This window comes from Manis pentadactyla, chromosome 6 (genome assembly GCF_030020395.1).
Source record: "Manis pentadactyla isolate mManPen7 chromosome 6, mManPen7.hap1, whole genome shotgun sequence".
In the NCBI taxonomy this organism is placed as follows: Eukaryota; Metazoa; Chordata; class Mammalia; order Pholidota; family Manidae; genus Manis; species Manis pentadactyla.
This window is the reverse complement of record NC_080024.1, coordinates 119,798,275-119,812,924: the sequence shown is the minus strand read 5'-3', so window position 1 is coordinate 119,812,924 and position 14,650 is coordinate 119,798,275. Positions and strand designations below refer to the sequence as shown.

General features: G+C 33.2%; 1 protein-coding gene across 9 annotated transcripts in view; it reads right to left on the bottom strand.

Moving 5' to 3' along the window:
* The window catches only part of GREB1L (GREB1 like retinoic acid receptor coactivator), a 244,688-nt gene that overhangs the window by 123,476 nt on the left and 106,562 nt on the right, over positions 1-14,650 (bottom strand). For 7 of the 9 annotated variants that reach the window (XM_057504078.1, XM_057504076.1, XM_057504080.1 and 4 more), the window contains exon 3: positions 3,409-3,516. The gene's annotated coding sequence lies outside the window, so the exon portion shown is untranslated. Of the gene's footprint in view, positions 1-3,408; positions 3,517-5,651; positions 5,930-14,650 lie in introns of all 9 variants that reach the window. The other 2 variants (XM_057504077.1, XM_057504079.1) reach the window with 2 other exon arrangements.

Below are 14,650 nucleotides of genomic sequence, written 5' to 3'. Positions count from 1 at the left end.
AAACAGTAATAGGCAATGTGTGACCTCTACCATGTCACCAGAGACCAATTTTTTAACAGGAAGAAGAGTCAATAATCCAGAACAGAAAACATTAAATAACGAGAAATGCTTCCAAAGTGTGGTTTACCACATCCATCAAGGTGGCCCCACTCAGAGAGTTCAGAGTCTGTATGTTTCAGAGAACAAATATCTGGGGATTTATCACAACAATCATTTAAATCTACATAAAACACCAGAAGCAAAAACTAATTTCCCAAATGCAAAAGAGAATTTCAAAAGATATTACAATAATTGTGCAGATTTTACTGGATGCTTTAAAAAGTATAATGGGGAAGAGTACAGATAACTAAATATTTTTCATACAGCATTCACCTAATTTCTCTTAATTGCCTATCTCCATTTAATTTTCCTAAAAAGTTGTTTGGAAAGCAGGCTATGAACAGTAAACAGATAAATATAATTAGTAGTGATATATTGAAGACTTCTGCAGATTTTTGTTTTGTTTTGTTTTGTCTTAGTAACACTGGGTCACTAAGTCCAGAAACAGGGCTTTGGTCTTCTTTATAATATATTTGGATGACTAATAAGAATTGTAAGTGTGCAAAAAAAAAAAGAAATTCACACTCAGAGTAATTACAGTAAAATAGAGATACATTTAAAATGACTTAAAAGGCACTGCAAATAAATTTGTGTCTAGAATCAACAAAATCAGATTGTTGTTCTTACTTCTGCCAAACAGCTGGCTTCTCTCAAGATCAGATGTAAGGACTGAACAAATGTATCCAAATTATTAACTGGCAAAACACCCATTCTGTGGTTAATTCATAATTAGGAGGAGGTAGTTTCAAAGAAAAAGCAAGGGAAATTCAAAGCAACTGTGAACACTTGGTTCTTACATGGATTTGTTTCTCCTGCTACCTTCATTTTTCCACTCTGTCACCTGCCCTGTCTTTCCATCTTCTTACCTAATTAACATTGCTAATTGTATTTGTCAGTTTTGCTACAATTTCAATGCTACTTAAATAGCTGTGGGTTTTCTCTAGGCAATTATCAGTCACTATACTTAGGTTTCTAAATTGCTTGTTGAAAGGCACTTTAACCTTGAGAAAACATACAGCACACTGAATGCTAAGTCTTATGTTTATGTATATGTTGCTTTAAAATGAATAATTACAAAGGACTGAAAAAATCACACACAACTTACAGACGTAAATTTATAAATTAGAAAGGAAATACTTAACAAAGCCTATTATAGACTACTCCTAATTTTATCTTTTTCCCTTACTATACATATTATAATATACATTCTCTATGTATATGTATATAGTGTATAAACCGCAACATCAAAATACTACCAGATTCCTGTAACAGTCCCTTTTACTACCCATCCGCCAGGTGGTCAACGTCTTTCAAAGGTACCCACAACCGTGTAAGTGGTATCTAAAGAGAGCTCTTACAACATGCAGATGTTTTCCCATTTCCCATTTCCCTTCAAAGAAAAAATTTTCTTATACTTGTTTTTCTTATTCTCTATCCTTGACTCTGACATTGATTTTCTTCTTACTACTACAAAATACACAATAAACAGATTCAGGGAGAAACACAAGGTTTAAGGTTATTCATCAACTGATACCTATTTCTATGAAATATAAATAAAATTTTTTTTATCTGTAATCCAGAAACATTACACTTCATGTGCCATTTATTCTCTTTATATGTTAAAATAAAGTCAAAAGTAACTTTTCAGAGTTAACAAGTTTTGATGTTTTTAAAGGTGTCTACCCTATGTGGATCAGTCAAATCCTTGTTAGAATAATTTTTAAATTAGAGCAGTCTCATTCCTTACCCTCTCTCCCCAGCACTTTCAGCTTTGAGGGAAGCAAAAGGTGGTATTTCAACAGTGCAAAATTCTTCACTGAGAGACAAACATTAAAATGATAAACATTTTGGAAAGCAAAGTACACTTCAAACCCTAACTGTTCTTTTAGACCTATATTGACTCTTATAGTACTTGCCAACATTTGGTAAGGATTATCTTTCTATTAGACAAAAGCAAGCATTCCTTAGATAAATCAGGAGTTTTTTGCCATGAGACTCATAAAACCTTTTCACAACACAGATTTTCAAGAGAATCCTTTAAGGTTTTAGAAGGCTGCTCCTTTTACTAAGTAACAAAATACACCCCATGGTGTCTCACTGACCCCACTCAGCTGTCCTTTGACCTCTTCAATTGTTGAAGCCTAACTCCAGGGCCCACAGAATGGGCCTCCCATATCAAAAAAGGCGAATGTTGCTTCCTCCTAGCACCTGGTGTAACAAAACGCAACCGTTCTCTCTCTCTTCTATCTCCTCTGCTCCCTCTCTGACCATTTTCCAGATGTTCCAAGCCCAAATGTTAAGCCAATACTAGGTTTCAGGATCTGCATGAAGGAACAAACAGGGACCAGTCTGAAGTGGCAATGACCCTCTTGTTCTTTTTGGCCTCAAAAGGGTACAACAGGAAGAAAAGGAAAGGAAAAGATCTTTGCCCACTCGTGGAAATGCCAGGCTACTTAAAACACATTGTAACTCGATTAGCACACATAATGCAGTGGGGAAGGGGGGTGGTCCACGGGAAAGGCAGTATGTACAGAAAAGACAAGTAATGATTCTACAGCATCTTACTATGCTGAGGAACAGTGACTGTAATGGGGTAATGTGGGGGGGACTTGATAATAGGGGGAGTCTAGTAACCATAATGTTCAAGTAATTGTACATTAATGATATCAAAATAAAAAAAACAAAAATAAACCACGTTGTAACTTCCAAAAGGGCAGAGACATCTTGGGTTATGCCCTGATGGACAAGATTCTAAATTGTTAATTCTAAGTAAACTTTTAACTTTCATTGACACTGGGGGTAAAAAAAAGGCAGTATCACCTTTTTCCTTTTCTCAATTAAAAACGTTCTACAAAAAAAAAAAAAATTTTCATCAAACTTTTAAAATGTACATCTCAGGGGAGTGTTACATGATAAAATTTTTAAATACACGCGGCCACTACATATGATTTGGGTTTTACTGCAGAGGCCAAAAACCTAGATGTCTCTCTTATTAGACAATTTGAAAGATAAAACCGCAATCAACAAAGGGGAATAAAAAACTGAATTCTTATTATCTTAATTCAGGTATATAGGATATACAATACAGAGGAGGCTAATGTAGGAAAATTGCTGAACAAGTTTTTATTATTTTTTGGAGAGGATGGGGGAGGGGAGAGGAAAGCAGGGAAGGGATGGAGAAGAGCTCATAGAAATATGTTTAATCAGTTTAAGGATTAAATATAGTAACTTTATTTAAATTACAAATATAACTTCCTAAAACAAATTTGATTTTGAAAATTTGGGAGAGGAAATATAACTGTACGGTACCTTGGTTTATTTATTAACATTTTTGAATCACGTTCATGATTAAGTTGGGCTGCCAACACTTCAGGGAGCCTGTTGCCTAGATTTTAGTTTTTTAAAGCTTTTGTGCACCTGCAAACACAGAAAAAATATATATGTAAAGACATGAGTTAATTTTCAAATGCATTATATTCCAGAATACAATAATCTCAGTATTTATAATCCTACAAAAATTACAATTAGAAATGAATTACCAAAGTCTTACACAGCTCCATATACATCATAACTCGCAAATAGAGATTTGTCTTCTTAAATCATCCCAAATTAATCACTCCTGATTATATATACTCAAAAATAATCTGTTTTAAGATTTCCCTCCACTAAATATAAATTGAATAAAACTATCAACACATTTTTGACAGGCATTATCATATGTGAAAAGCCTGCAGACATTTTTTTTTTAGGAATAAAATTAGTGGAAGGTAATTTCCTTATTCTAAGGAATTAGAGTTTTATAACTTCCCATGCTTATCCAAAATTTATCTCCTCACAGAACTATAAAAAAATTGAAGACATAACTAGTATTGATTAAAACTATTTTTCTACTTTTTGAGACTACTGCTTTGATAATTTCCAAGAAAGAAAGCCTGCAGGAAGGAAATGAGCTAGTTTCCTATCCTTTTGATTAGCTTATTCCTAGAATAAATTAAATAATTATAATTAAATATAGCTGGCTGAAAACTACAGCGTGCATATTATTCTCTTCTTTAAGTAGCTTATGGTCAATATAAACTACTGCATGGAAAAATAGGAAATATAGTCATAAAGCATCAAGTGAAATAAAAATATTTGTCATTAACTTTTATTCATAACTTGGAAGGAAGTATTTCTATTCCTTTGTTACTGTGTCTAAAAAGAAAACAAAAGAGGATTTTCCTAAGATGTACTGATTTCAATATGCATATTTATAGCACTAAAATATTTAAGGTAAGACTCTCTTATGTTTTCTAAAAATATAGTTTTCATTTTACTCTCCCTTTATGCCAACTTGAAAGAGAGGAAAGAACTATTTTAGATTTTGAAAAAAAAATATTTATCTTACCTCTTACTATCAGAAGAATGTCTTCAGGCAAAAGAACAATTAAAAATGCAAGACCCAGATTTTTGAACTCAAGTACTTCCCACCCACCCACACACAAATAGCCATCTTCTTGTAAATCAGGCATCTTGCCTCCTACATCCAGACCCAAGATTACCCCATATGGTCAACAAGGTCAAACTGCATTACTGCTAGTGAAACTATATGACTCCACAAGGGCCTTAATGATTTTAAAAAAGGTCAGTAATCCAATTCTAATAGCTTCAGAGTCTAAAATTGCTAATTTTTGGCCACGTGCTGCACACTTCACCTGCTAGTAATGACATTTTTGTATTTTCTTCTAATTACACTCAAAGCTAAGACCTTTGGCCCTGGGCCACAGACCCCTATTCAGGCTGCACACATTCTCTTAAACGACCTTATCCTTTGTTGTCACTCTTACTCTTTCATCTATTATTTACACCCATAGAGAAGGAAGATACTCTACCGTTTGTATAGCTTAAAGCTTCCAATCATCTTAATTTCTTTGCCTTTCAACTTATGGTCTTTTTCATAGATGAATGCCAAAAAGTTTGACAAAATTATTTTTTCCAAACACATTCTACCCACCACCGCTCCTTCCCCTCTCCTATTCCTTGGCCAAGCTCCTTCTTGTTCCTTCTGTATATGGGATGGACTCTGTACCAGCCAGGATTTACAAATTTTGACTTTTACCAGCAAAATTAATTTCTAAGTATAATATAAAATCTCTGGCTTGTTCTGACAGATCAGAAATAATTTTATTTCCTTATCTCATCAAAGAACTCATCAAATTAAGTGGAAGGTTACTGAACGTAAAATCTTCCCCCAGTCTCCCTAAGGCACCAGTGAAGAATTTTCAGAATTCCCCTACAAAAATGCCAAAGAAGCTTCACCAAGCAGTAAGGATGCTAGTTATGTACTTAAAACTTCTACAGTTGCTCAAAGAAAAAAGAAAAAAAAAGAGGAAGGAAAGGAAAATTTTTAAAAACTTTAAAGATAAAAAAAGGTTAATCTTTACAACATTTTAAATGACAACTAATCCTCCAAGTGAACATGCTGTATCATTGTAATTTCCAAACAGTTTCTCCAGACATTTTTGTTTTAGTATCATAAACATTTTGCAAATCCAAAGCATAGAATTGTTTACCATGATTCAGATGTCCCTCTCACATCACGGTAGCCACCAAAATACTCTGATTTCCAAGATGTTTATAAAATGACATATGCTCCATCTTTGCTCTCTCTTTCTCTATTGCTCAGCTTACTCTTGATTTCTAACAGTATTTCCTTGTTTGTCCTCTTGGCAGACCCTGAAACCCCTTGTCTTTTCTTATTTTCACCATTTGCTTCAACCAGCAGTTCACTGGAGACCCATCCATCTTGTAATGCCTGAAGTGACAGATGCTCTCAGGAACCACCACACTGCTGAGCGAACAAAAGATAACATCACCTCTAGGAACTCCAGAGAGAAATACAACTGCAACCCAAGACAGGGGCTGACTTGACAGACATTGGACCATAAACCTCTTCTAAGCTAAAAAGAAAACAATTGCCACACACACAAAAAAATCTGACACAATCAAAGGCAGAAAAGAGTGATTATTTGTGGATTGCCTTTTCTCTTTGGCTCACTTTTCCCCCCCAACGCTTTTATATTGGGGCAATTCACTTGCCAAGACCTAAGAGAAGTTCTTGGGAAAAAGGCCTTTCTCAAGTATCTTCTTTTATTCAATAATATTCAAAGTGAAATTCATTCACATGTGTGTTTCAATAAATGTAAAGTTTATGCTATAGCATTCTTTAAGCCTAACTTGTCTTGTTTGCATAAAGCAATATCTGGACTCAGAAATGCTGACTGAATTCCATTGCTGAGAAAGGCATAGACCTGCTTTGCAAATTAAAAACGCATTAGAAATTTAAAAGCAGCATGTGACACAATGTCAACAATATGTGTAGCTCATAAAAAAGCTCACTATTCATTCATCAGGCAACCTCCAACTTGCATTAAAAAGACAATTAACAAGAGGATTCTGGGAAGGACTACATATCTCTTTTCTAACAAAGGGAAGGTCATATTAACATCTCGCAGCAACAAACTGATGACAGGGCTGCTGTAAGTTCAGGGGACTCTGCCTGATTGCCATCTAGGTTTTTTTTTTTTTTAAGTACCTTATTTAAAACCTTAATGCAGCAATAGGTAAATTTGAACTCCAACATTTAATTGTAATTTAACATTTAGATAAATACAATGAAGGCAAATTTTTGCAGAACAGAAACACAAAAACCGTCTTGGAGGTCAATTAAGGACATTGTATGATCAATGTCAATTATGGAGATTAACAACCGTTTTTATAATAGTCATCAAGCAACACAGAGGACAACCCCCTGCTGCAGCTAAAAACATTGTCAGTTTCAAACAGGGTAAGTGTTACAAAAATCTATGTTAAATCTAAAATAAAGAGCCAAATGCTCAAGAAAAGTTTTGTCATCTATTTCTAAGAAGAAACATAAGCATTTACAATGGCATCTCTTTCATACAAATATTTTAATTTCCTCTAAAATTTTTGCACAAAAAGCCTTTAAGTTACAACTACTTTGCTTTGAAATTACTAATGATTCGTCTCTTCCCCATTTTAATAAAAGCACATAAATTAAAAGATATTTTATTTCCTGAGTTTGAATTATTTATGGATTAAAAGAAAAAATTTCAAAAAAAAAGAACCAATGTATCTGTTTCCTAAACATTTTTTAATGTTTCCCTTATTTCCTCACTTCTGTATATCTGTACCAATAGGATAGTACAAATATTTCACAATCACTGAATTTTCTGGGGTTTAATTTTAAGGCTAGCAAAGCAACGCATAGAATATAATTAAATGAATATGTACAATTATATAACTCAGTGGGAAAAAGATCAAATAATTACAGACTGCTTATCAATAAAAAATGACTTATTCTTAATCTTTAACTAGACAACTTTGTTAACTTTGTTTAACACACACTGACCCTAAGTAATCTTTGCAAAACTACTGATCCCAAAGTACCACATAGTCAACTCTCAAACTTTGGCATTAATACCGAAAGAGACATGACCTTGAAATGACAGTTATATTACAGAAAGCTTAAAAAAAAAAAAGTGACCAACTTTTAAACACAATAGGATCAATATGCATGTAGGAAAAATATAACCCTTTGGAAAGTTCTTATTGCTTGATTGATCAAAAACAAAAGTTTTCTTCTTTTAAGGGCCCCTTCCAGATCACAGTCAGTGCCAGACATCCACACAGGAACAAAAATCCATCAAAATGAAATCCTAAAAGGGTTCACCCTTCACCATCCTATTTGCACTTCAAAACCCTGTAAGTCCTTCAGTTAAACCCCAGGGCTGAACCATTTCAATAATAAGAGGTGGCCAGGGGTGATTTATCTCCCATTTGGCCTCTGGACCGAGCTGTAATGTCTATGAAGCTTCCCTTTTCTGCCTTGAACCCTCCCCCAGGTCTCAACTCTCCTTTGTGAAGCTTAGATCTGTAATACCTTACAAACAACTCACATGCCCCTTCCAATCAGATGCAAGAATAGTCTGTAACTCAAGATTTGGGTACATTTTCTTGGCAATGCTTTCACAAAATGGAATGCTGCTGAGTAATCAGAGCATTAAAAATACCAGGTTAGATTTCAGGTTCTCTTTGTCATAAATTGGGGAAGAATATAAACTTCTTTAACTTTAGCCTCTCTCTTCTCATATGTGTTACTATAATTTCTTAAACCTTTTCCAATTTATACCTCGACATGGTTTAGATTTTGGGCCACACCAGCCAGCTTCCCAGCAGTTATGTTGATCTAAATTTAAATCCTCAAATTATAAAATATTTAAACAAATGCAAAGAAGTGGAGATTTTTCACAGGTCACAGACTCCTGGGTCAAAAAGACCTTAAAAACAGATATTGGACCAGTATGACTCAACTTATTTATTCTACCTTTGTTATCAAATATGTACTGTAACTATCTTCCTACACACATACAATTTTCCTCTAGCAAATAAACACCAAACAGTATCAACAGTTATTTAAATTGAAATATAGGTCCAAGAAGTTGTTAAATGTAAAATGTAGTGAAGTTTTTCCTTAAAAATAGAGGATATTTTGTCATTAGGCATGATTTTCTATTTCAAAATTATATTCATATGCTTCCTACTGTAGAAAGAGGATGAAAAATACATGCACCCTTTTCCCGACCTGTTCACTGTTTTCTGTTTCCATTTAAAGCAGGGGAGCTTGTTTTTCAAATTGATTCTAATTCCATTTGACTGCCATATTAACAGTTTGCACTAAGTGATTCCACTATAGTGATTGCTGTTTAAAAGTTTAAAAGTTTCACCTATTTCACTAACTTGATAAATTTAGAGATTTCACAGGCAAATAAAAATGTATTTCATTTTAACTTAGTATCAGTTAAGAAAAGTTAAAAAGAATAAATATATGACTGGTAGTTAAAAATAAAAGAAATACATTTTTGTCAATTAAAAGGAAAGAACTATTTATGTTTTTGGTGATATTTTTCAGTAAAAATTTTATTTCTTCTTTTAAAAAATGCACCACTAACATCATTATACCTCATTAGCAAATAGTTTATTTTCAGAGCTCCACAAATTCAGAAACACCACAAATTCTAGAAAAACCAACCCTAACAGCAAATTACTTTATTGTATGTTACCAGGTTAAAGAATCTGAGATTTGAATTTGAGATAACATAAAAATTCAAACTGTTATATAAACCACGAAAAACAGACAACTGAGAAAACCTAAGGAACATGAATTTCTGTATCACTGGAACAAATTTTAACTCTAATAACGATACTAAGGAAAACAAATTTCTTAACCTACTACATGACATTAAAAAAAAAAAAACCTTCCCTCAGAAAACCAACAAGAGTAATTGATCCACCACAGAGGAAATATTCAAATCTTCATTAAATATTTATTCAGTGCAATAGGTTGTTAGGTCTATTTAGACCTCAAAGAAAAAAATAGTTCCTGTTTGGTAGGAATCAGGTCTTGGGAGAATTGAATGGAGATGAGAGGCAGTTCCTCAAGCCATAACACTATATTTCAAACTGACAATGCTAAAAACTGGAGATGTGCTGTAAAATGTATTTTACTACTTTGAAATAGGATACAAAGAAAGTGATAGTTAAGAAAGTATTAATTTTAACAAGGTTTAACTGAGTAAAGCAACTTGATGTCCTATGAATGTAGCCCAATAATATTTGGATGTTCACTCCCACTCTGTAACCATAGCCAAGTCACCTATCTTCTCTAGGCTTGTTTCCTTATCCATAAAATGGGGTATAAAAGTAATAGATTTCTAGACTGAAAACCCTATAGTGGTAAGGGATGGGCAGGGAATTCAAAATTGTTGCTATTTGCATTTTAATGACAGATCTGTGGTAACATCATTTTTTTAATTGCTAAATTTAATTTGGTGATTGAAGTGAAAATTTATATATACAGTGCAGTATGCTAGGTGCCTTAAAGAGAAGGCTAATTGTAAAATACTTGTTTCTCAAACAAAATAATAACACAATTCCAATAAAAATAGCAGCAGAATTGTTGGGAAATAGTATGAAAATATCCATAAATTCAAAAGGAAGATTACTAAAGACAAGACAGAAAAATTGTTTTCAAAGAAGGTTATAAGGGGAGGGGAGTCAAAAAAATGTTAAATCGTATTATGAAGAAAGTGCCTTTGGCCATTAAATCCATGTCACTAAATCCAATGAACATTTTTCAGTTCTCATCTAACATGCCCTTGTGGTAACTTCAAACTTCCTATCCCACTAATCTATGTCCTCTCACAATTTTTCTGGTTTTCCTCCTTCTCTATGCCCCTTCTCAATCTCCTTTGGGCTCCCATAACATACTACCCAGCAATGAAATGTTGGTGCTCCACAGGGCTTAGTCTGTGTAACTATCTTCCAACGGCTCCAGTGATTCTTACCTCTTCTGTAATTCCCTCCCACATTCAGTAAGGACTGACTTGTACTATCAATAAAATATTGAACAAGTAACAGTGTGTGACTTCCAAGGTCATGAAGGATATTGCAGTTTCTGCCTTGACGTCTTAGATCACTTGCTCTAAGAGAAGGCAGTGAGCATGCTGTAATGACACTCAAGCAGCTCTGTGGAGAGGCCCTCATGGGTAGAATCTGAGGCCTCCTGCCCAAGCCAGCACTAACTTGCAGGATTGCTCCCCTTGCCTCCTCTCAGGCATCCCCCACTCACTTCTCTGCATTACAGTGTAAACTCTTTGTTAAAGCTCTATGCAGTCAATGCCGTACATATTCCTGTCTGTATCTTGCACTGTTCTTTTCCTAAACATTGTGCCTCAGCAACACTGACCAACCTTTAAACACTTATGTTCCCTCTACCTGTAATACCACCCATTCATTCCATCTTTCACTTTTGCCTGAGTAAATCCTCTTCATTCTTTAGATCTCAGCTCAAGCATTGCATCTCTGATCCTCTTAGCTCTTTGCTAAAAGCTGTCATAGTAAGTTATTCTTTTCTTTCCCAGTAATTAGCTCACTTTTGAGCTTTATAATTTGTATGGACAACTGGTTAATATCTATCTTCCCTATTAAATTCTAAGCTACCTGAAGGTAGGGACTAATGTTTTTCTGTTTTTGCGTATTATTGAAATCATAGCACCTATTGTGGTGCTCTCCTAAAATGTAGGGCTGGCATAAGAATGGGAAGCACATCAGTGACAATCCAAAAAGACTTTATCATCTATAAAAATTATTACATGTCAATTGAGGCATTATAAAACAATAAAGGGAAAGTAAAATAAAACATTTAATGATACTAAAGTAATGATAAACAATTAAAAACAGTAACAGCTAATTCACAACTTTATATTAGACATTAAAAATAAATTCCAGAGAGGAAAAAGATTAAATTTAAATATCTATGACTAAATACATGCCAACCCACATCAAACCATATAAAAACTAAGAGGAAACAGAATTAAATATTTATTATGCAGATATTTATCGTGTATCAACATTTATTATGGTGTCATAGTGAGCATTTAGCTTTCTAAGCCAAGAAATCACAAAGGTTAAGACTAACATATTTGACTAGTAAAAACATAAAACTTATATATATTTAACACCTAAAAAAGAAAAAGAAAAAAACCAGCTGAGAAAAATGTTTCTAGCCAATGAAAAGAGTTAATGCCTATTTTATATATATATACATATATATATAATAAACACATGAATACCCCCACCCATGGGAACAGCCTAATATTCCATTGATAGGGAAACAGTTAAACACATTACACTAACAGTAATGACCACTACCATTTACTGAGTACCTATCATGTACCTCACATATTTTTTTTTTATTTAACGTTCATAAATCCATCAATAAGTGGAACACTATAAAGCTATAAGAAGTATATTTTTTACATAGAAATATATTCATAAGCTATGAAATGGAAAATATTTCTATAAGGAAAATATACATAAATAACCTGATAAGACAAAGAGATAAAAATATAAATCTCAACAGTGTGATAAAAGTCAGAAAACAGTGCAAGATGTGATTTTAGGTTGTAATGTTTTTTCTTTATGCTTATGCTTTATTTTCCAATTTTCTACAATGAAGAATTTACTTTATAAAATGTTATGCACATTGCAAACTTAAGTTCTATATCCTTTATTATCATAATCATTATTACTACTTGTATTGATTTTGAACATCTGATAGTTGCAAAACACTGATTTCCTTATTTGAAAGTAATACTTTTTCACATTGTAGGTTTATTACAGTTTAATGTACAGTAACAAATATAGTTTATGAATGTGCACATTGTAAAAACTATAAATACAACTTGCTTTTAATATCCCTTCAGATATTTTTACTATCATAAGCCAGTGGATTTGTTAAATTTATTAATGTAGCTTGCTTATGTAGAGGAGCTTTGAATATATTTTTCCACCATGATATAAGTAGTCCAAAACTGATAACCCCTAAGATGAAACACAAATTTCACAACCTAGTGTTTAATTATTTTGCTGGGCTTATTCAAAGTTATCTCCCATCATACTCTACTCTGAAATACCTGTTCTTATCAATTTGATTTTATTGCTGTTCACCACAAACAAGCTCATACCCATCTCTGTGCTTTTGTTCAATTTGTCTATCCCATTCTCTCACTTTTCAGCCAGTCCTAATCTTTTTCTTACTTTGCTCACATTTATAGTTCTCATTGTAATCCCCACATCATCTAGCACAGTTCTGGGCAGACGACTGGCACTTAAGAAAAAATGATATCAAAAATATTTTCAAGGTAAAACCTATCTATATTGAATCAGTATAGAAATTGTGCCTCTGTAGGTGTTTAAAACAGAATATTTCTATTTTCAGAATTTTTAAAAACTTTTCCTTCTATATTTACCTGGTTGAAAATATAGCCGTAGAAAAGAGTGTGTGGTTAAAAATATCTCCTCAAACCCTGTCTCACAGTCTCTTCTCACTGGAAACCACTTTTACTAGTTTAAAAATATATATATATAGTTTATAAAATAATGCACATATAAGTAAAGACAAATCAAATATACTCAGTCTTTTGGACCTTGCTTTCATAAGTTAAGAAATATTTTGGATATTTTTCTATGTAAGTACATAAAAATCTTCATTCTCTTTTGTGCCTTCAGAGAATTTCCTGGCATGATTATTTTAAACTAGTCTCTTAATGGTAGATACTTAGTTTCCAATCTCATTTACTTCTAAAGGTATTGTAATAACCCACCTTGTATTAATTAATACATATGAATTTAGCACTTGGAAAAATTCCTAGAAGCAAAATTGCTGGGTCAAAGGATATATGCAGTTTTAATTGTATTAAGTATTACCAAATTACATTGTTTTTATTTTGTTTGGTTTGGCTTAGTAAACACAAAGCAGTCATTTCTTCCACACATTAGAAACATTTTCAATTACAGTTCAGTTTCTATGAAGTCTACATCAAGTAGTAAAACACCAAGAGCACAGAAAAGCTGGGTTGGAGGGAATCCCTGATAATGAGGCACTAAGTGAGTGTTGAATTAAGGGTGAAACAATTTACACTCCCACTAGCAATTTATGTATCCCCATACCTTTGACAATGTAGAATATTATATTTTGGATCTTTGTTGGTCTCACAGATAAAAAATGATATCTCAGTGTGGTCTTAATCTTCATTTATCTCATTATGAATGAAATTAATTATCTTTTCAAATGTTTAAAAGTCCTTGAATTTCTTTTCTGAAATGTCCAGTCATAATACATTTTCCTATTTGGTTTTTGTTTTTTTCTTGATTTGTAGGATCTCTTTACATGTTAAGGAGTTTTGTCATTTGTGTCTGATATGAATTGCAACATTTCCCCCAGTTTGCTTTTTGGCCTTTTGGCTTTGCTTATGGTGACTGTTGTTATTTTTCCACTCAGACAGTTTAAATTTTTACACCATTAAATTTATCAATTTTTAAATGTTAACCAGTTGCATGGTAACACAGAACTCACTGTATCTGTTTAATTGAATAACCTACATAAGCCAGTGTTATATTTTCTAGAGGCACTAAGAAAGCAAGACATTGGAAATAGAAGGGGAGTGAGGTAAATGTTATTTTTCCATTTAAAAAAGAAATTCTTAACTCTTTCAGGTTACTGATCATTTTGTGAGAGGAATGAAATAAACTATTTCCATCCTACCTACTCTCTCTTACTTTTGCAAAAGGGACAGAAACACATAACACAAAAACAGGAAAGGAGGAGGAGAATGGACAACATGATTTTGAAGTAGCCAACAGGAACCTATGATGGAAATTTGGTTCAGTGGTTTCTAATCCTAGAAGAAACAGAAGAAACATTTTTGATCCATCCTTTTCTGGATCCTGGACTTAATTTAAATTATTGGAAGCTACATACTTCTTGTAGAGGGGAGAGAACCTCAGGCAAAGTGTCAGATATGGATTTTTTTCAAACAGGGATGTTTATGGACTTTTTCCCTCCATACCCCAAATTCCAACTTCCAACCTTTCATTCACTTCCTGTGAATGTTCTACCTTTCTTTAGTCCATACTAAACCATGGTATC